Source organism: Lontra canadensis, unplaced genomic scaffold, assembly GCF_010015895.1.
Source record: "Lontra canadensis isolate GAN:19392208 unplaced genomic scaffold, GSC_riverotter_1.0 scaffold58, whole genome shotgun sequence".
Classification (NCBI taxonomy): Eukaryota; Metazoa; Chordata; class Mammalia; order Carnivora; family Mustelidae; genus Lontra; species Lontra canadensis.
The window spans coordinates 6,852,551-6,869,894 of NW_022631052.1; the positions used below are offsets into that span (position 1 = coordinate 6,852,551).

The window sequence follows — 17,344 nt, forward strand, 5'->3', positions numbered from 1 at the left end:
AAGTAAAAACATGTAGGAAATTATTTTTTAAGTGTGAAATAAATATAAATTTAAGAGAAATTTTAAAAAACTTAAAAATGACCACTTGAATATTTCATTTTGTATTACATGTCATAGAACACTAGTCTTTTTTTTTTTTTAAGGGAATTTATAAGAAAAAACCAGCTTATTTGTGGAAGTTCTAAAAGGTTTCTGCTTCCTATCTCAGTTTTCTTTACAAACTCCAGTGGGGAAAGGCCTTGCACATATGGATGTTGACAGAGAAGCTAATTAACTTGCCCAAATTGACCAAGATATTTTGTACCCTACAGTTTAGATTAATTTTGAACTCAGACATTTCAGCTAATATTTCTTATTTTCCATTGTGTGTGTGTGTGTGTGTGTGTGTGTGTGTTTATAAGAACCCACCCTATCCCTACACCCTCACACCAATGCACAATACTTGAACATGGGGAAAAGAAAAAAAAAAGACTTGAACATGAATGTTCATGGGAGCTTTATTTGTGCTTGCCAAAAACTGGAAGCAATCTGAAGGTCCATCAGCAGGTGGATGGATAAACAAGTATGATTTATGCTGAATGGAAGAAGTTAGACAAACAGGAATACATATTGTAAGATTTCACTTATGTGAAATTCTAGAAAATACAAACGAATTGGTAGTGACTGGGAGCGAATCATTGGTTACCTGGGGATGAAAGTGGACTAGAAGGGATGGGAAGAGGGATTACAAAAGTCCATGAGGTAAAGAAGATGTGGTCCATATATACAATGGAATATTACTCAGCCATCAGAAAGGATGAATACCCAACTTTGGCATCAACATGGATAGGACTGGAGATTATGCCGAGTGAAATAAGTCAAGCAGAGAAAGTAAATTATCCTATGGTTTCACTTACTTGTGGAACATAAGGAATAACATGGAGGACGTTAGGAGAAGGAAAGGAAAAGTGAAGGGAGGAAAATCGGAGAAGGAGACACACCGTGAGAGACAGTGGACTCCAAAAAATAAACTGAGGGTTTTAGAGGGGAGGGGGGCTGGGGAGATGGGTGAGCCTGGTGGTGGGTATTAAGAAAGGCACACATTGCATGGAGCACTGGGTGTTATACACAAACAGTGAATCTTGGAGCACTGCATCAAAAACTAATGATGTACTGCATGGTGACCAACATAACACAATAAAAAAAATTGGATAAAAAAAAGTACATGAGGAAAATTTTCAGGTGATGGATATGTTCCCTGTTTTGACTATGGTGATGGTTTCATGGTTGTATATATACATATGTCAAAACTCATCAAATTGTACATTTTAGATATGTGTAGTTTATTGTATGCCTGTTCTATTTCTTTAAAACAAATGAAAAAACCCCGTGCAAGCCCAGAATGCTTTACTGATACTGTTTAGGAAATGAAAAAAGGCTCAGGAGACTTTTTTGTTCATTGTTCGTTGTTTTGCTTTGTAAGGGAAGGAGTCGATCAACTGGAATAAGTTAAGGCTTTGAATACTTAGGACACATTCAGATGAAACCTTTGAGATGATAAGTTAGATTTATAAATGTTGGTCTGTTCTCCTAGGCGAATACCACCAACCAGTTTATCCTTTGGTCAGATTCCTTTGGAAGCGGTTTATATACTTTTATAGGATTCCAATTTTAATATATGTGCTGCCAAAGCGAGCACCTTTTATAGGATTCCAAATTATAAATTTGGAAGAGGTAATGAATAAATTAATAAAACTACCTTTGCTCGTGAGTAAAGTTAATTACAGTGTAAGTAATGAGCACTGGAAGAAGAGTCATTGAATTGTGTGCGGGGTTCTGTGAGCTTGGGCAAATGGCTCACCCAGCTCTCGGCTTTGGCTGGCTAGCTATAAAGTTAGAATGAAGTATCTTATCACGGGGTTGGGGGGGGCAGTATTTGCCTAGAGGTCAGAGTCCGGTTTAAAGAATCAGATTGGGACTGAAATTCTGGCTCTGCCCCGTACTAGCTGTGTGACTTTGGGCAAGTTCCACAGCTTTACTAATCCCTAGTTTCTTCTTCCACTGCAACTTCATCGTCATTGTCCCCACCTCTACTTACTGCCATGACCACAGCATCAGCATGTTGGATGCCAGGCTCTGTGCTAAGCACTTCACACCCATTATCTCATTCAGTCCTCACAAAAACTTTATAAGGTTGTTACTATGGCTATCCTTATTTTACAAAGAAGGAGACTGTGGCACAGAAGTAAAGTAACTTGACAAAGATCATACAGTTAGTAGCAAAGCCGAGAGGGAAATAGATCTGTCCAGCTCTAGCCCAGGGTCCAGGCTCGAAAATTATTATGTTACACGTTTCATCATCTGTAAGAGGGGAGTAATAACAGGGTTAATGGAAGGGTTAGATAAGGAGGGTTGTGATTATGTACTTACAGTGTGTATGGACTGTCTGTATAAGGTGCTACGTTGCTGGAAAGTTGTTTTTTGCATATTCAGTCAGCTGACCATTTTATAGGAAAGCAAAACTGTGCCATCGACAGCATTTTTTTTCTCTTTTAGTGAATAGTGGAGATGGTAGGGGATGTGTGTGTGTGTGTGTGTGTGTGTGATCCCTCTGGAATTTTCTTCCTTCCCAACTTGTTTGCAGTATGGCTAGGCAGATGAGGTAAAAGTCTTCATTTCAGTTTTCCTCCAATTGTGTGCCTAAGGTCTTGCTAAATAAATCAGTTTTGATTATTATCTGTCTTCTTGGTTTCCATATTGACTGTCACAAAGTGCCACCTGTTGGCCTGGGCTACTGGACGGATTGTCCTGCACCTGTTCTTTCCTAGGTCATAAGGTACCTGTGGTGATAATTATGAAAGGCTTGTCAAGTCCTGAAAGGGCCCCATGCTCTGTCCTCCCTCCCCCTCTTTCCATCTTGTTTTACAGTGGTGCTTGCGGGATGAACACAGGGAGTGTAGTCTGATTTGTAAGATGTTTCGTCATTAGCTGTAGATCCACTGTGGGACAAACGCATGGTTACTTCAAACGGAGAGACGACTGCAGATATCGTATGACTGTTACTTTGATCCTGCCTTTTTAAACACAATTTATGTATCCAGTAACATATTTTTTAATTTTAATTTTACCCATTAAGAAGTTTTAAAATGAATGCATGATTATATCTATACAAAAAATGGAAAAACCAATGAAACTGAAGTGCCTTTTGTGCACCGTTCCTCATCCTGGTCTCGATCTACTCCTGTACTGTTAAATCAGTGCTCAAATTTTTAAGGTATTAGGATCATTTTTTTTTAAGTTTTTATTTATTTATTTGACAGAGATCACAAGTAGGCAGAGAGGCAGGCAGAGAGAGAGAGAGAGAGAAGCAGGCTCTCCACTGAGCAGAGAGCCCGATGTGGGGCTCGATCCCAGGACCCTGAGACCGTGACCTGAGCCAAAGGCAGAGGCTTAACCCACTGAGCCACCCAGGCACCCCAGGATCATTTTTTTTTTTTTTAAGATTTTATTTATTTATTTGACAGAGAGAGAGATCACAAGTAGGCAGAGAGAGAGGGGGAAGCAGGCTCCCCGCTCAGCAGAGATGCTGAGGCAGATGTGGGGCTCAATCCCAGGACCCCAAGACCACGACCCGAGCCGAAGGCAGTGGCTTAATCCACTGAGCCACCCAGATGCCCCCCAGGATCATTTTTTTAAAAAAAGATTTTATTTATTTTGTTTTTAAAGGTTTTATTTATTTATTTGACAGAAAGAGACACAGTGAAAGTGGGAACACAAGCAGGGGGAGTGAGAGAGGGAGAAGCAGGCTTCCCGCTGAGCAGGGAGCCTGATGCAGGGCTCAATCCCAGGGCCCTGGGATCATTACCTGAGTTGAAGGCAGATGCCCAATGACTAGGCCACCCAGGTACCCCCAAAGATTTTATTTTTAAGCAATCTCTACACCCAGGGTGGGGCTTGAACCCATAACACCAAGATCAAGGGTTGCATGCTCTATTGACTGAGCCAGCAGTGTGTCTACGATCATTTTGAATGTGTACTTTTATGTGTGTTTGTGTGCATGCATACTTTTTAATATTTTTTCCTGTCTTACAGAAAAGATGTGATGCTAGGCGTATCTTTTCATAACCTTTTTTTTTAAGTCAGTGATATGTTTTGATCTTCCTATGTCTCCATATACAGATCTACCACATTTTTTTAAGTGCTGCATGGGATTCCAGAAACACTAGCCCATTTAGGCATTCCCCGACTGATGGGTGTCTTAGTTTCCTGTTGCTATGCTAACAAATCATCACACACTTAGTGACTTAAAACAACACATTTATTTCTGCATTTATTCTTACGTTTCTGGAAACCAGAAGTCCAAGATGAGTCTAGCTGGGCTGAAGTCAGCTGTTGGCAGGTGTGGTTCCTTCTGCAGGTTCTAGGGGAGAATCTGTTCACTGGCTTCTGTGCTCCTTCCTCTATCTTCAGAGTGTGTGGTCCTGGTTTGAGATCTGTCATCACATGTCTTCTCTGACTGGCTCCTCCAGCATTCCTTTTATAAGGACCCTTGTGAGGACCCCCTCTACCCCACAACCCCCAACCAGGATAATCCAGGCTCATCTCCCCATTTTAGGATCCTTAATTTAATCACACCTGCCAGTCCTTTTTGCCATCCAAGGTCACATTTACAGGTCCTGGGGATTCGGACTTAAATATCTGGTTGGGGGGGTGTCGTTATTCATGCTGCCACAATAGGTAGTTTGGTGGTTTTCAGTTTTTCACTATTTTAAAAAAAGATTTTGTTTATTTATTTGAGAGAGAAAGAGAGTGGGGGTGGGGAGGAGCAGAGGGAGAGGGACAAGTAGACCCTGTACTAAGTGCAGAGCCCAATGCAGGCCTGGATCCTATGACCCTGAGATCATGACCTGAGCCAAAACCAACAGTCAGACACTCAACAGACTGAGCCACGCAGGACCCCCCCTTCAGTTTTTCACTCTTAAAAAAACCCGTCCTTCAGTGCAAGCCCTTGCACGCCTGTTGTGTACATGTTGGAATATTTCTCTAGAGCAGTTCCTGAGAAGGAGAATTGCTGGGTCATAGGTGACCATTTTAAATTTTAATAGATATTGCCAAATTGCTCTCCGAAGTGACCGTATTAGTTTATGCTCCGGAGTAATAGTGTTTGGTAGGACCTCCTTTCCTTACAGCCTCATAGAGATTATTTTAGAACTCATGGATTTGCTTGATTTTATCCTTTGCTTAAGCCAATGGCGCTCTCTCCAAAAGAGGAAGCCCCTAGATGTAACTAGGTACCTGGCAATACATGCTGAACCACGGTTCACTGGAAGAAGCCAGAATGTTCCGTTAGTGCTGCCTGGCTCTTATCACTTCACTTCAGAGGCCCTCTCTTGTGGCCTGATCTCCTTTGTTCCTGACATATACTCATTTTGGTCTGTAATCCAGTTAATACAGACCATGTCCATATTAGGCAGGAGAGAGCAGCTTCTTAATTCTGACGGTCTGGGGCTGTTGCCAGACTCGAGTCGTGCCAGGGAGCTGCCCACTCTGGGAGGAGACCCACTGGCCCCTGCAGTGTGTTCAGAGCACATTGTAGTCGTTAGGCAGACTGTTGAGACACAACTTGTCTTAAAATTTTCTCTCTTACGTGCCAGTATAAAGGGTAATTTTACTTTTCTTTTCTTTTCTTTTCTTTTTAAAGATTTTATTTATTTATTTGACAGAGAGAGCTCACAAGTAGACAGAGAGGCAGGCAGAGAGAGGGGGAAGCAGGCTCCCCGCTGAGCAGAGAGCCCGATGTGGGGCTCGATCCCAGGACCCTGGGATCATGACCCGAGCCGAAAGCAGAGGCTTTAACCCACTGAGCCACCCAGGCGCCCCTCTACTTTTCTTTTTAACTTGTATGAGAAATAACTGACATCAAGTTAATTGTATTTTTATGTGACTCAAAACTTTTTTGCTTATAAGGAAGTAATACATGGATATTGGAGAAAATACCTATTGTGTAAGAAAGAGAAGAAATATCCTTTGATTGTACCATCCAAAAAGTTATATTAATTAATTTTTTACTATTTCCTTCAGTTCATATTTTTTATATATAAACAAAATTGAGATTATACGCTATACACAGTTTTATATCCTTTTATCACTTATTGGGATCAGTTTTGTCAAATTAGGTTTAAAAACATAATTTATTTTATTCATCTTATTTATTTTTCTAAGTAATCTCTATACCCAATGTGGGGCTTGAACTCATAACCCTGAGATTAAGAGTCACATGTCACATGTCCAGGGTGCCTGGGTGGCTCGGTCAGTTGAGCATCTGCCTTTGACTCTGGTTGTGATCCTAGGGCCCTGGGATCGAGCCCCGCATCAGGCTCCCTGCTCAGAGGGGAGCCTGCTTCTCCTTCTCCTCCTCCCCCTGCCTGTGCTCTCTTTCTCTCTCTGTGCGTCAAATAAATAAATAAAATCTTAAAAAGGAAAAAAGAGTCACATGCTCTACCAATTAAGTCAGCCCGGTGCCCCTAAAAACATAATTTTTAATGGCTGCATAGTAACTCATGGATGTAGTATAGTTGTCTTGCTGTACCTTACAGCATTTTCCTCACATCTGCTATTTTTTAAAAGTTTATTTATTTAAATAATCTCTATACCCAACATGGGGCTCCAACTCATAGCCCTAAGCTTAAGAGTTGTGTGCTCTACTGACTGAGGCAGCCAGGCGCCCCACATCTGCAATTTTATTTTATTTTATTTTATTTTATTTTATTTTATTTTATTTTATTTTATTTTTTGCCTCAAAAAGTGACATTTATGCAAAGAAAAAAAAATGACAAGATGTCCATCCCTTGGCTCCTTTCCCTCCCCACTCCTACTCCTCTTCAGCCCCCCAGACTGAACCCTGGGTGGGCCTAGTAGCTGAACAGCCCCTCAGAGGAGGTCAGCGGCATTGAGGGGCATCTCCTCAATGGAGGTGTTGTAGAAGGTCTCGATGTCTCAAAGAGTCCTCTGGTCTTCTTCTGTCACCATGTTAATAGCCACACCCCTATGGCCAGATCATCTACCAGGACCGATTCTGTGGATGTAGTTTTCCCTGTTGGTGGGAAGGTCATAGTTGATGACTAAAGAAACGTGCTGTACATCAGTGTCTCTGGCCTAGGTCTGGGGAGAGGACACATCAGCATGAGCCCGAGGAGGGGACACAGTGGAGCTAGAAGGACTAGAGTGTAGGCAGCCAAAGGAAGGCAAAGGAAACAGACATGCCCTCTCCCCAAGCAACCTCAGGCATGCCAGATCGTCTTCCAAGTTGCTACTTTCCTGAAGAGGGGCACGGGTGGGCTATTTTATTTATTTATTTTAGAGAGAGTGTATGCAGGGGAGGGAGGAGGGAAGGACTTGGGGGGGGGGGATAAGCAAATTCCCTGCTGAGTGGGGAGCCCGACCTGGGGCTTGATCCCAGGACTCTGAGATCGTGACCTGAGCCAAAATCAAGAGTCAGATGCTCAACTGAGTGAGCCCCCCAGGCACCCCCACATCTGCTCTTTTAAAGATAATTCCAGTTTAGAGGAGGTAAAAAAAATGTTTAGTGTTTAGTGTTACTTGTTTCATAAAGTTTGGTAAATCATGTATTTGTAGTGGTTATTAAAGCATGTTTCTGCGATCCATTACTGCTAGACAGTTTATAAGGGGATTTTTATCATGCTGTATGATTCCTATCCTGATAATGTTGAATATTTCTGAGGAGCTTTGAGTTTATAAAGTGCTATTAAGAACAATTGTAGAATAATTTATGTTCCATGATGGGACACTTGGGGTGGACACTCTTGAATCCTTCGTGTTTCTACTGAAACCTGCGGTTGGCCGAATTACTAGGTCATAGCACAGTTTGTAGCAATTTTAGATTAACAATATGGAGATGTGTAATTTGCAAACCATTTTATGCAAATTGTAGGTTTAGTAATTCTAATAACTACAGAAGCATCATTCGAGTAGTGGTTTTATACCAACAAAATATTAACGTTCAGCTTGGTTTGTAATGGATCTTTCCTGTGTTTACTGTATTTGCTCTGTGCTTTGTAGTTTGCGTTACTGATTTCAAATGAACAAAGACAAATATAACAGATGTAACTATTTACAGGGCAGACTAGAAAATCTCGACTTCCTATCTCTATTCATATGTTTGCTTTTCTTACTGTTGAAGTAAAATAATTAAGAATATTAAAGGACAGGGGTGCCTGGGTGACTCAGTGGGTTAAGCCTCTGCCTTCGGCTCAGGTCATGATCCCAGGGTCCTGGGATCGAGCCCCACTCGGGCTCTCTGCTCAGCAGGCAGCCTGCTTCCCCCCTCCCCTCTGCCTGCCTCTCTGCCTACGTGTGATCTCTGTCAAATAAATAAATAAAATCTTAAATAAAAAAAGAATATTAAAGGACAATCTGTGTCAACATATTTTCATCAAAACAGGTACAAAATAGAGGAATGACCTTCTTTATTTCTCGTTTCTGATTCTTTTCTGATCATCTAGTCGTGGTGTAGTTGAGGGACAATTACTCATTTATTTAATGTAGAATGGAGCAAAATGGATGGAAAGGTAAAACTACTTGTGGGAAGCTTTGGAGGAAGCATGTTTTGAGCTTATAAAAAAAAGTTTCCTCCCTTTGGGGGTTTTGAACCTGAGAAATAGAATCCAGGCACCATCTGTAGAATCTAGGGTATTTGTGAGTTAGAATGGGGAAAATCTTATCTTCATTTACTCATACCTTACATGAAATTCAGCATTTCCTTCAATTATGGATATAGTAGAATCCTAGTAGTACTGGCAGAACCTGTGACTTTGTATGACCAGTAGAAATCATTGATATTTTCATATCATATTATAGATGTTGAACATATCTTGAAATATTGTTTATGCTCACCGTCACTTAGAAATTATGGTAAATATTGCATCTTGTTACTCAATATACTGAGAATGAAGCTCCTATAGCACAAATAAAGCATTTTGGTAACTGTATACTGTATTTGGTATTCAGTATACTGTATTGGAGCTTATAATCCCAGGTATTTTATTTTACACATTTACAAATGTTATCTGAGAAGGGTGGACAGGCTCCACCAAAAGCAAATGGTGAAGGGCCCCTGAGATAGCCTTTCTTTTCCCCAGCATCTCCTATTTTAGTTCAAGTTTGCTGACGACCTGCATAGTTTGCAATTTTCTGAAATAAAAGTGACCACATTTTTGAAACTCCTTAAGTAGAAAATGTTATCCTCCTATAAATTTTTCCATTACCTACTGACTGCAAGCTTTTACTAGTAGTAGTTTTCTTGGATAATCTGATTTTTGTCCATGTGTCAAACATGTATCATTAACACGGAAGCTGTTTTTTAAGACAATAAACTATCCCCTAAAAAATGACAGGATTCTTTTGAAATAGAACAGTTGTTTTCCCCACCAGATAATTTGGAATTTTCCCTTGTCTGAGGAGAATGTTTGCCAGCTGAGGCTATATGAATAGAAATTCATTAATATACTTTATCTCAGGATATTCTGTTGCTAATAATAAGCCATTTTAAACAAGTGGAGGCAACTAGTAATAGTTGATATCTCGGGGGAAACATTTTGTAAAATCCTAGATTCATTTGCTTTCATTTCTCAATAGAGTGCAATTATATACTTCTGGTTTCTTTTATTGTCCAAATTGTTACTTTGTGTTTGTATTGTCAAAGTTCGGAAGTTTTACTTAAATAGCCTTCAGAACTGTGTTCTCCAGTTGGTAGCTACCTTTCACATATGGCCATTGAGCCCTTGAAATGTGGCTACTTGGGATTGAAATGTGCTGAAAGTATAAAATAGACATCAGATTCTGAAGACTTCATGTAAAAAAAAATATGTGAAAGATCTCCATTTTTAAAAAAAGATATTATTTATTTATTTGGCTGACAGGGAGAAAGCGCAAGCAGGAGGAGCGGCAGGCAGAGGAAGAGGGAGAAGCAGGCTCTTTGCAAAGCAGGGAGCCAGATGTGGGGCTCGATCCCAGGACCCTGGGATCGTGACCTGAGCTGAAGGCAGACGCTTAACCATCTGAGCCACCCAGGCGCCAGATCTCAATATTTTATATTGATTAAATATTGAAATGAAAATGTTTGGATAATGTGTTAAGTAAAATATATTATTTAAATTAAAATATATTAAAACTTTCTTTTTACTTTTTTTTAAGATTTTATTTTTTTTTTAAAGATTTTATTTATTTATTTGAGAGAGAGAGAGACAGTGAGAGAGAGCGTAAGAGGGGAGAAGGTCAGAGGGAGAAGCAGACTCCCCATGAAGCTGGGAGCCTGATGCGGGACTCGATCCTGGAACTCCGGGATCATGACCTGAGCTGAAGGCAGTTGCTTAACCAACTGAGCCACTCAGGTGCCCTAAGATTTTATTTTTAAGTAATCTCTACACCCAATGTGGGACTTGAACTTACAACCTCGAGATCAAGAGGGGCATGTTCTACAGACTGAGCTAGCCATGCATCCCCTTTTTACCTTTTTATTTTTTATTATTTATTCATCTTACCTATCTGAGAAAGAGAGGGAGCTGGTGTAGGGGGAGGGGCAGAGGGAGAAAGAGAATCTTTTAACTTATTTAATTATTTTTATTAACATATAATGTGTTATTTGCCCCAGGGGTACAGGTCTGTGAATCATCAGGCTTACACACTTCACAGCACTCACCATAGCACATACCCTCCCCAGTGTCCGTAACCCCACCCCCCTCTCCCTAACCCCCCACCCCTAACAACCCTCAGTCTCTTTTGTGAGATTGAGAGTCACTTATGGTTCGTCTCCCTCCCAATCCCATCTTGTTTCCATTTTTTCTTCCTACCCCACAGACCCCCAGCACTGCCTCTCAAATTTCTCATATCAGAGAGATCACATGATAATTATCTCTGAGAGAGAAAATCTTAAGCAGACTCCATGCCCAGCATAAAGCTCAGCTCAGGGCTCCATCTCATGACCCTCAGAACGTGACCTGGGCGGAAATCAAGAGTCAAACACGAACTGACTGAGCCACCCAGGTGCATGCCCCCCCTTCACCTTTTTAACTGTAGCTCCTGGAAAATACTAAATTCTGTATATGTCTAACATATTTCTATTGGACTGTACTTCTTTTACAGAGGTCAGCAAACTATGGCCCTCAGGGTCATATCTAGCTGTCTTTTTTTTTTTTTTAATTAAATTTATTTTTTTCAGTGTTCCAAATTTCATTGTTTATGCACCGCACCCAGTGTTCCATGCAATACGTGCCCTCCTTAATACCCACCACCAGGCTCACCCATCTCCCTACCAAAAGAGTCCACAGTTTCTCATGCTTTGTCTCCCCCTCCAATTTACCCCAGTTCACTTTTCCTTTCCTTCTCCTAATGTCTTCCATGTTATTCCTTATGCTCCACAAGTAAGTGAAACCATATGGTAATTGACTTTCTCTGCTTGATTTATTTCACTCAGCATAATCTCCTCCAGTCCCGTCCATGCTGATACAAAAGTTGGGTATTCATCCTTTCTGATGGCTGCATAATATTCCATTGTATATATGGACCATGTTTTCTTTTTTTTTTTTTTTAAGATTTTATTTATTTATTTGACAGAGATCACAAGTAAGCAGAGAAGCAGGCAGAGAGAGAGGAGGAAGCAGGCTCCCTGCTGAGCAGAGAGCCCGATGTGGGGCTTGATCCCAGGACCCTTGGATCATGACCTGAGCCAAAGGCAGAAGAGGCTTTAACCCACTGAGCCACCCAGGCACCCCTGGACCATGTTTTCTTTATCCATTAGTCTGTTGAAGGGCATCTTGGCTCTTTCCACAGTTTGGCGACTGTGGCCATTGCTCTAGCAGTCTGTTTTTTATAAATAAAGTTTTATTGGGACAAAACCATTAATTTACCTTCATGCTACAATGCAGAGTTGAATGAATGGTTGTGACAGAGGCCACATGACCACCAGATCTTTGGCGGGTTTTCATTTACATTATTTTCATTTCATCCTTTCAGTGGTTCTGTGAAGCAGTAGCGGAGATATTATTTCAGGGAAAAATTTTTGAGAAGCCAAGTGATTTGCCCAAGGTCATGTAATTAGTTAGTGCTAGGGTTAGAACTCTAGTTCTGAGTGATTTTCCACTGTACCTCTCCTATTTAGGTAACACTTGAGCTGATACCCTGTTATCTCCGAGACAGTAGTTAATGGCTGCTATTTGAAATAAGAGCTACACAGCCAGGCCTACACATGGCTGCCAGAGTATTCTTCCTCAAGCTAACAGTTATGTTACCTCCTTGCCCAAACCTTCCGTGGTTCCCTGTGAACTAAAATAATAATTCAAGGTTGTTATGGTTTGGTTCCATTCTGCCTTTCCAGCCTTTTATCTCATTACTCTATCCACCCAAGGACATATATTTCACAAACTCTCTACATTCTCTCCTACAGTCGTGGCTCTGGGTCCCATTGCTCTGGGGAGCCCAAACTCCACTTTTGGAATCCTGCTTTTTATCCTTCAAGATGTAGATCAAATGGCATTCCTCCATGAAATTTTCATGTTGCCTACAGTTAGGAACAATTACCCTCTCTATTTCTTACATTGCCTTATAAAGTTATTTATGTGCATGCTTGATCTCCCTTACTATATTATAATCTCTTAGAGATTAACCACTTTTTAGTTTACATTATGCTGTATCTACTAACATAGCTCAGACAGTAGATGCGGATTGAACTGAATGCAAAAAAGGGCATGTAGAACAAATTGGAAAGGGTGGGATTAAATAAGTAATACCACAAATTGAGGACATAGGTTAATGGAGAATAAGATAAGAATAGGCAGTTTGTTTGTTTTTTAAAGATTTTATTTATTTATTTATTTGACAGAGATCACAAGTAGGCAGAGACATAGGCAGAGAGAAAGAGGAGGAAGCAGGCTCCCTGCTGAGCAGAGAGCCAGATGCAGGGCTCGATCCCAGGATCCTGGGATCATGACCTGAGCTGAAGGCAGAGGTTTAACCCACTGAGCCACCCAGGCGCCCCTGGGCAGTTACTTTTGATGAACTAAAGTAGTGTAGGTGAGACTTTAGGAATTTTAATTGCAGTTATGATTTGCACTTTAGATAAGAGAACATATCACAACAGTTGTCATAAGTGTTGTTAATGCTGGAATGTGAATAAGCACTATGGAATTAAGACCCTTGATTTTGGGGGTGCCTGGGTGGCTCAGTGGATTAAGCCTCTGCCTTCGGCTCAGGTCATGATCCCAGGGTGCTGGGATTGAGCCCCGCATCGGGCTCTCTGCTAGGCAGGGAGCCTGCTTCCCCCTCTCTCTCTGCCTGCCTCTCTGCCTACTTGTGATCTCTCTCTCTGTGTCAAATAAATAAATAAAATCTTTAAAAAAAAAAAAAGACCCTTGATTTTGGGGATGTCAGGGTGGCTCAGTTGGTTAAATGTCTACTTTTGCTCGGGTCATGATCTTGGAGTCCTGGGATTGAGTCCTATGTCAGGCTCCTTGCTCAGCAGGAAGCCTGCTTCTCTTTCTGCCTGCTGCTCCCCCTACTTGTGCTCTTTCTCTCTGACAAATAAATACACAAAATCTTTAAAAAAAAAAAAAAGAAAGACCCTTAATTTTGTATAGAACTTAACAAATTTTGCATAGAGAATAATGAATTCCTGAGAGATTTGTGAAAACAGCTTAATTAGATAGAGTTAATTGAAAATACCTTACTCTGATCATCATTCTAAAATTTTTTTTTTTTAAAGATCTTATTAATTTATTTGACAGACCCGGTAAGAGAGGGAACACTAGCAGGGGGAGTGGGAGAGGAAGAAGCAGCCTTGATCCCAGGACCCTGGGATCATGACCTGAGCCCAAGGTGGACGCTTAACGACTGAGGCACCCAGGCACCCCCATTCTAAAAATCCTAATTCAAATGAATTTTTTGTTTAACTTAGTTGTTCCATGGTTAGGTAGTGACCTTGAGTACTATTTCTTTAAGATGTTATTTTTAAGTAGTCTCTATACCCAATGTAGGACTCTTAACTCACAACCCCAAGATTAACAGTTGCATGTTCTACTGACGGAGGCAACCAGGTGCCCTGAACTTGAGCACTACTGTATTTATTTTGAACATTTCCATGTAGATATTTTTTTTTTCAGGGATTTCAGTGAAATGTATCCATCAGTTTTTATGGAATGGCAGTGCCTTGAGGACTGGAACTGTCAAGAACTTATTTTATAGATTTTAGTATGATCAGTTACTGATTAGCATGATAAGCCTGGTAGTTGTAATTTATTTAAAATAAATTAAAATTATAATATAATATAATATATAATAATATATAATATAAAATAAAATTAAAATGTAATGTACTTTAAAATTTTTAAATTAAAATGTTAGAATTTTAGAAAATTTCAGGGCGCCTGGCTACCTCAGTCAGTAGAGCATAAGACTCTTGATCCTGGGATTGTCAGTTTGAGCCCCACATTGGGTGTAGAGATTATGTAAAATCCTTGGGATGCCTGGGTGGCTCAGTCAGTTAAGTGTCTGCCTTCGACTCAGGTCATGATCCCAGGGTCCTGGGATTGAGTCCCACGTCAGGCTCCCTGCTCAGCGGGGAGTCTGCTTCTCCCTTCTACTCTTCCCTCCCTGCTGCTCTCTCTCAAATAAATAAAATCTTAAAGAAAAAAAAAGAATTTTAGAAAATTTGCAAGATGTAAGAAAATGCAAAGAAGAAAATAAGATCACTTATATTACTACCACCTAGAGATAAGTATAGTTCATATTTTCATGTTTTTCCCTCCAGACATTTTTGTATGCATGTACACTTACATGCATATTCTAGGCAATTAGAATCATTGTATATACATTTTTTTCCTGTCCTTTTCACTTAACATTGATGCTATTTGAGGGACATTTCTCCATTTTCAGTATTGTTGACAACATAGTTTTTAATACCTGCATAGATATTAAAGTCTGCATGGTATTTCATTGTGTGGATGTTCAATGATTATTTACCCAATCCTTTATTTGGATATTTAGTTGAATATTTATCAATTCTGTTGTTAACTTTAAAAATTAGTGAAAAAAATTTTTTTATAAATAGACTCTTCTAAGTAGGCTACAACACACATATATATCCATTAAGATTATTTACTCTGAGTCAGAATGTGAGTCTTCAGAACTATGCTCTAATTGTATACAATGATAGCATTGTTTGAGCATTCCATTTTATATGCATAAACTTCATATTTCCTGCCATGTCATAGAATACATAAATTATATGTGTAGTCTGTTTCTTCAAGAGGTGCCTTATTTAATTAAAAATTTCAGGAAAGCAACACATGGTTCAAGATGTCAAAGGTTCAAAAGGAAATTCAGGGAAAGGTCTTCTTCCTAGCCCTGTCTCCCAAGCTGGAGCCAGTGTTACTAGCTGGTCCGTGTCCCCCAGAGGTATGTGATGCACATACAAGCCGATACACAGCAGCAGATCCCTCTCTGATCTCGGCTTCTGCTATGTGCCCTTCTTCCCTTCATTCTACTGCAGCTACCTTGGCCTTCTGGTGTTCATCATAGATTGGGCTGGCAGGTCCCAAAGGTTCCCTTCCTCAGGGGCCTTTGCTCATCTCTCCGGACAAAATAAGTTTCCATAAGTCCACACAGGTGATAGAGATGGTATTTTTGAAATCTTTAAAGTATGAAATAATCAGAAACTTGACATATTAGAACACAAAAACAGCCATATCACCAAGGGCAGCTTTAGCTCTATCAGCAGACCAGTGGGAGAGCTTTGAAATGACTAAAATAATGAATCCTTTTAAATGCATAGTTACATACTTAGCACAGTTCCAGAGAGCACAGGTACATACTTCAAGTACCATGTCAAAGGAAACAGAAGGGTTTTAGTTCAAAGGTCCTGTGATTGCAAGCTTATGTGATCAGTCCACATAATTGGGGAGACATACAGTATTAACTAAAACAGTCCTCCCAGATTCTGACCTTCCAGATTTATCCTTCTCTGAGTTGTTCTATTTGGTGCTGAAATGTCACCCTTCCTGCTTCTGGAGTTAAACAGGCACTTAAATGTTAAACAAATACATGTTTTTTGCACAGGATTGGTTTTTAAAAGTGTATAAAATGCTTTATTACATGGCTCTCTCTTTGCCTGTTTTTTTAATTTTTTTTTATAAGGTGATTTTCAAACTTCAGAACACTATTGGTTTTTTTTTTTTTAAGATTTTATTTATTTATTTGACAGACAGAGATCACAAGTAGGCAGAGAGGCAGGCAGAGAGAGAGAGGAGGAAGCAGGCTCCCAGCCTAGTAGAGAGTCCAATGGGGGACTCAATCCCAGGACCCTGAGATCTTGACCTGAGCCAAACGCAGAGGCTCAACCCAGGCGTCCCTGCTTGTTGTTTTGAGAATGCATGTTAACATGTGGGGCCATATAGAATATCGTGCCCTTTGGGATTTACAGAAGGATGGTATACTGAGTCAGTGACAGAGAGAGAAACTGAACTGTAAAATGCAGGAGTCTTCAGGGGATATGTGAGTGAGCCTAGAGGCTAACCCTCTCGGCTTTAGCACTGACATATCTTGCCAACTTTTAGCCCAGCTCTGCCACCTGCCAGAACTTCCATTTCTTGGTTGTAAGATAGTTCAACCCTTTTCTTTTCCCCATTATTTAGATTTAACGATCACTCTGTTTGGTTTTCAGAAACTGATTGGTAAGAGAACCCCCACCCTGAATGCTCCCAAGTTCTTGCAACTGGCGGTCCCTCCCTCTTGCACGCCCACATCTCCTCACTTTGGGAGTTTGCGTCCCAGTTAAATTCTCATTCCTTTTCTCTGAGCTTATTCTCCTGTCTTTTTATCGCCTTTCCTCTTTCAGTCACTCCGTGCGTGTGACAAAAATGGCTGTCATTAGGCAATGAGGATTCTGCTTACCAGCCACATCACATCTTCAGCGTTCAGAATCATACAGTTGGTAGGGCTGAAAGGATCTTAAGATCATTTAATCCAGCTTTTTGCAGAGAGCACTGTGTTCTTTTTAGCCTGTTGTGGTCAATAGTAAGATTTGGAAGCTGTTAAAAGTACTTCAGAAAATAAATAGTTTGCATATATAGCAGTGCTATTCTAAGTGCGGCCTGCATACCGTGAGCCCGTCATGACAAGTACAGAAATTGAGAGTAAAGCATTTAGAAACTTCTTAACAGTTTTCCAGACTAATTCTATATCCGTTGAACATAATAAGACTTGGGACTTGTAGTTTATGTCTTTTTTTTTCCATATTATTTTTGTAGTAACTTTTTTTTTTATTATATTTTACAAAAGTTTTGTTCCACAGTGGATT

General features: G+C 40.3%; 1 protein-coding gene and 1 non-coding gene across 9 annotated transcripts in view; one reads left to right on the top strand and one right to left on the bottom strand.

Annotated features, from left to right (window-relative positions):
- Positions 1 to 17,344, top strand: part of HECTD4 (HECT domain E3 ubiquitin protein ligase 4) — a 186,823-nt gene that overhangs the window by 4,236 nt on the left and 165,243 nt on the right. The window lies entirely within an intron of this gene.
- Positions 7,202 to 7,318, bottom strand: LOC116878733. Its single transcript, XR_004384879.1, has one exon. It is a non-coding gene; the product is annotated as a small nucleolar RNA SNORA67 (small nucleolar RNA).